Below are 6,000 nucleotides of genomic sequence, written 5' to 3' on the forward strand. Positions count from 1 at the left end.
TGTAGACCGATGAGGGTGAGTGACGTCACTTCCTGTGTAGAGTGATGAGTGTCGTCACTTCCTGTGTGGAGTGATGAGTGACGTCACTTCCTGTGTGGAGTGGTGAGTGACGTCACTTCCTGTGTAGGGTGATTGATGACGTCACTTCCTGTGTAGACTGATGAGTGGTGAGTGAAGTCACTTCCTGTGTGGAGTGGTGAGTGACGTCACTTCCTGTGTAGAGCGATGAGTGACGTCACTTCCTTGCAGGGTGATGAGTGGTGAGTGACGTCACTTCCTGTGTAGGGTGATGAGTGACGTCACTTCCGGAGAATAGTGATGAGTTGACGTCACTTCCTGTGTGGAGTGCTGAGTGACGTCACTTCCTGCATTGAGTGCTGAGTGACGTCACTTCCTGTGTAGGGTGATGGGTGACGTCACTTCCTGTGTAGGGTGATGAGTGGTGAGTGACGTCACTTCCTGTGTAGGGTGATGAGTGGTGAGTGACGTCACTTCCTGTGTAGACTGATGAGTGTCGTCACTTCCTGTGTGGAGTGATGAGTGACGTCACTTCCTGTGTGGAGTGGTGAGTGACGTCACTTCCTGTGTAGGGTGATTGATGACGTCACTTCCTGTGTAGACTGATGAGTGGTGAGTGAAGTCACTTCCTGTGTGGAGTGGTGAGTGACGTCACTTCCTGTGTAGAGCGATGAGTGACGTCACTTCCTTGCAGGGTGATGAGTGGTGAGTGACGTCACTTCCTGTGTAGGGTGATGAGTGACGTCACTTCCGGAGAATAGTGATGAGTTGACGTCACTTCCTGTGTGGAGTGCTGAGTGACGTCACTTCCTGCATTGAGTGCTGAGTGACGTCACTTCCTGTGTAGGGTGATGGGTGACGTCACTTCCTGTGTAGGGTGATGAGTGGTGAGTGACGTCACTTCCTGTGTAGGGTGATGAGTGGTGAGTGACGTCACTTCCTGTGTAGACTGATGAGTGACGTCACTTCCTGTGTAGAGTGATGAGTGACGTCACTTCCTGTGTGTAGGGTGATGAGTGGTGAGTGACATCACTTCCTATGTAGAGTGATGGGTGACATCACTTCCGGTGTAGGGTGGTGAGGGACGTCACTTCCGGTGTATGGTGATGAGTGGTGAGTGACGTCACTTCCTGTGTAGAGTGATGCGTGACGTCACTTCCGGTGTAGGGTGATTAGTGACGTCACTTCCGGTGAATAGTGATGAGTTGACGTCACTTCCTGTGTGGAGTGCTGAGTGACGTCACTTCTTGTGTGGAGCGATGAGTGACGTCACTTCCTTGCAGGGTGATGAGTGGTGAGTGACGTCACTTCCTGTGTAGAGTGATGAGTGACTTCACTTCCGGTGTAGGGTGATGAGTGACGTCACTTCCGGTGAATAGTGATGAGTTGACGTCACTTCCTGTGTGGAGTGCTGAGTGACGTCACTTCCTGCATTGAGTGCTGAGTGACGTCACTTCCTGTGTAGGGTGATGGGTTACGTCACTTCCTGTGTAGGGTGATGAGTGGTGAGTGACGGCACTTCCTGTGTAGACTGATGAGTGGTGAGTGACGTCACTTCCTGTGTAGAGTGATGAGTGACGTCACTTCCTGTGTGGAGTGGTGAGTGACGTCACTTCCTATGTAGGGTGATGATTGGTGAGTGACGTCACTTCCTGCGTAGAGTGATGAGTGACATCACTTCCTGTGTTGAGTGATGAGTGACATCACTTCCTGTGTAAAGCGATGAGTGACGTCACTTCCTGTGTGGAGTGATGGGTGACGTCACTTCCTGTGTAGGGTGATGCGTGGTGAGTGACGTCACTTCCTGTGTAGAGTGATGCGTGACGTCACTTCCGGTGTAGGGTGACGAGTGACGTCACTTCCGTTGAATAGTGATGAGTTGACGTCACTTTCTGTGTGGAGTGCTGAGTGACGTCACTTCCTGTGTGGAGTGGTGAGTGACGTCACTTCCTGTGTAGAGCGATGAGTGACGTCACTTCCTGTGTAGAGCGATGAGTGACGTCACTTCCTTGCTGGGTGATGAGTGGTGAGTGACATCACTTCCTGTGTAGAGTGATGGGTGACGTCACTTCCGGTGTAGGGTGGTGAGGGACGTCACTTCCGGTGTATGGTGATGAGTGGTGAGTGACGTCACTTCCTGTGTAGAGTGATGAGTGACTTCACTTCCGGTGTAGAGTGATGAGTGACTTCACTTCCGGTGTAGGGTGATGAGTGACGTCACTTCCGGTGAATAGTGATGAGTTGACGTCACTTCCTGTGTGGAGTGGTGAGTGACGTCACTTCCTGTGTGGAGCGATGAGTGACGTCACTTCCTTGCAGGGTGATGAGTGGTGAGTGACGTCACTTCCTGTGTAGAGTGATGAGTGACTTCACTTCCGGTGTAGGGTGATGAGTGACGTCACTTCCGGTGAATAGTGATGAGTTGACGTCACTTCCTGTGTGGAGTGCTGAGTGATGTCACTTCCTGCATTGAGTACTGAGTGATGTCACTTCCTGTGTAGACTGATGAGTGGTGAGTGACGTCACTTCCTGTGTAGAGTGATGAGTGACGTGACTTCCTGTGTGGAGTGGTGAGTGACGTCACTTCCTGTGTAGGGTGATGATTGGTGAGTGACGTCACTTCCTGTGTAGGGTGATGGGTGACGTCACTTTCTGTGTAGGGTGATGAGTGGTGAGTGACGTCACTTCCTGTGTAGACTGATGAGTGGTGAGTGACGTCACCTCCTGTGTGGAGTGGTGAGTGACGTCACTTCCTGTGTAGGGTGATGATTGGTGAGTGACGTCACTTCCTGCGTAGAGTGATGAGTGACATCACTTCCTGTGTTGAGTGGTAAGCGACGTCACTTCCTGTGTGGAGTAGTAAGCGACGTCACTTCCTGTGTGGAGTGGTGAGTGACGTCACTTCCTGTGTAAAGCGGTGAGTGACGTCACTTCCTGTGCAGGGTGATGAGCGGTGAGTGACGTCACTTCCTGTGTAGACTGATGAGTGACGTCACTTCCTGTGTAGAGTGATGAGTGACGTCACTTCCTGTGTGTAGGGTGATGAGTGGTGAGTGACATCACTTCCTGTGTAGAGTGATGGGTGACGTCACTTCCTGTGTGGAGTGCTGAGTGACGTCACTTCCTGTGTGGAGCGATGAGTGACGTCACTTCCTGTGTGGAGTGCTGAGTGACGTCACTTCCTGTGTAGGGTGATGATTGGTGAGTGATGTCACTTCCTGCATAGAGTGAGTGGTAAGCGACGTCACTTCCTGTGTGGAGTGGTGAGTGACGTCACTTCCTGTGTAAAGCGATGAGTGACGTCACTTCCTGTGCAGGGTGATGAGTGGTGAGTGACGTCACTTCCTGTGTAGACTGATGAGTGACGTCACTTCCTGTGTGTAGGGTGATGAGTGCTGAGTGACGTCACTTCCTGTGTGGAGCGATGAGTGACGTCACTTCCTTGCAGGGTGATGAGTGGTGAGTGACGTCACTTCGTGTGTAGAGTGATGAGTGACTTCACTTCCGGTGTAGGGTGATGAGTGACGTCACTTCCGGTGAATAGTGATGAGTTGACGTCACTTCCTGTGTGGAGTGCTGAGTGACGGTCCTTTCTGCGTTGAGTGCTGAGTGACGTCACTTCCTGTGTAGGGTGATGGGTGACGTCACTTCCTGTGTAGGGTGATGAGTGGTGAGTGACGTCACTTCCTGTGTAGGGTGATGAGTGGTGAGTGACGTCACTTCCTGTGTAGACTGATGAGTGGTGAGTGACGTCACTTCCTGTGTAGAGTGATGAGTGACGTCACTTCCTGTGTGGAGTGGTGAGTGACGTCACTTCCTGTGTAGGGTGATGATTGGTGAGTGGCGTCACTTCCTGTGTAGGGTGATTGGTGACGTCACTTCCTGTGTAGGGTGATGAGTGGTGAGTGACGTCACTTTCTGCGTAGACTGATGAGTGGTGAGTGACGTCACTTCCTGTGTAGGGTGATTGTTGACGTCACTTCCTGTGTAGAGTGATGAGTGATGTCACTTCCTGTGTTGAGTGGTAAGCGACGTCACTTCCTGTGTTGAGTGGTGAGCGACGTCACTTCCTGTGTGGAGTGGTGAGCGACGTCACTTCCTGTGTGGAGTGATGAGTGACGTCACTTCCTGTGTGGAGTGGTGAGTGACGTCACTTCATGTGTAGGGTGATGAGTGACGTCACTTCCTGTGTGGAGTTGGTGAGTGACGTCACTTCCTGTGTAGGGTGATGAGTGGTGAGTGACGTCACTTTCTCTGCAGACCGATGAGGGTGAGTGACGTCACTTCCTGTGTGGAGTGGTGAGTGACGTCACTTCCTGTGTAGAGCGATGAGTGACGTCACTTCCTTGCAGGGTGATGAGTGGTGAGTGACGTCACTTCCTGTGTAGGGTGATGAGTGACGTCACTTCCTGCGTAGAGTGATGAGTGACATCACTTCCTGTGTTGAGTGATGAGTGACGTCACTTCCTGTGTGGAGTGGTGAGTGACGTCACTTCCTGTGTAAAGCGATGAGTGACGTCACTTCCTGTGCAGGGTGATGAGTGGTGAGTGACGTCACTTCCTGTGTAGACTGATGAGTGACGTCACTTCCTGTGTAGAGTGATGAGTGACGTCACTTCCTGTGTGTAGGGTGATGAGTGGTGAGTGACATCACTTCCTGTGTAGAGTGATGGGTGACATCACTTCCGGTGTAGGGTGGTGAGGGACGTCACTTCCGGTGTATGGTGATGAGTGGTGAGTGACGTCACTTCCTGTGTAGAGTGATGCGTGACGTCACTTCCGGTGTAGGGTGACGAGTGACGTCACTTCCGGTGAATAGTGATGAGTTGACGTCACTTCCTGTGTGGAGTGCTGAGTGACGTCACTTCCTGCATTGAATGCTGAGTGACGTCACTTCCTGTGTAGGGTGATGGGTGACGTCACTTCCTGTGTAGGGTGATGAGTGGTGAGCGACGTCACTTCCTGTGTAGACTGATGAGTGGTGAGTGACGTCACTTCCTGGGTAGAGTGATGAGTGACGTCACTTCCTATGTTGGGTGATGAGTGGTGAGCGACGTCACTTCCTGTGTAGAGTGATGAGTGACATCACTTCCTGTGTTGAGTGGTAAGCGACGTCACTTCCTGTGTGGAGTGGTGAGTGACGTCACTTCCTGTGTAGAGCGATGAGTGACGTCACTTCCTGTGCAGGGTGATGAGTGGTGAGTGACGTCACTTCCTGTGCAGGGTGATGAGTGGTGAGTGACGTCACTTCCTGTGTAGACTGATGAGTGGTGATCGACGTCACTTCCTGGGTAGAGTGATGAGTGACGTCACTTCATGTGTGGAGTGCTGAGTGACGTCACTTCCTGTGTAGTGCGACGAGTGACGTCACTTCCTATGTTGGGTGATGAGTGGTGAGTGACGTCACTTTCTGTGTAGAGTGATGAGTGACGTCACTTCCTGTGTAGAGTGATGAGTGACGTCACTTCATGTGTGGAGTGCTGAGTGACGTCACTTCCTGTGTAGTGCGACGAGTGACGTCACTTCCTATGTTGGGTGATGAGTGGTGAGTGACGTCACTTTCTGTGTAGAGTGCTGAGTGACGTCACTTCCTGCATTGAGTACTGAGTGACGTCACTTCCTGTGTAGACTGATGAGTGGTGAGTGACGTCACTTCCTGTGTAGAGTGATGAGTGACGTGACTTCCTGTGTGGAGTGGTGAGTGACGTCACTTCCTGTGTAGGGTGATGATTGGTGAGTGACGTCACTTCCTGTGTAGGGTGATGGGTGACGTCACTTTCTGTGTAGGGTGATGAGTGGTGAGTGACGTCACTTCCTGTGTAGACTGATGAGTGGTGAGTGACGTCACCTCCTGTGTGGAGTGGTGAGTGACGTCACTTCCTGTGTTGAGTGGTAAGCGACGTCACTTCCTGTGTGGAGTGGTGAGTGACGTCACTTCCTGTGTAAAGCGGTGAGTGACGTCACTTCCTGTGCAGGGTGATG

This window comes from Lampetra planeri, unplaced genomic scaffold, assembly GCF_965212315.1.
Source record: "Lampetra planeri unplaced genomic scaffold, kcLamPlan1.2.h2 scaffold_152, whole genome shotgun sequence".
Classification (NCBI taxonomy): Eukaryota; Metazoa; Chordata; class Hyperoartia; order Petromyzontiformes; family Petromyzontidae; genus Lampetra; species Lampetra planeri.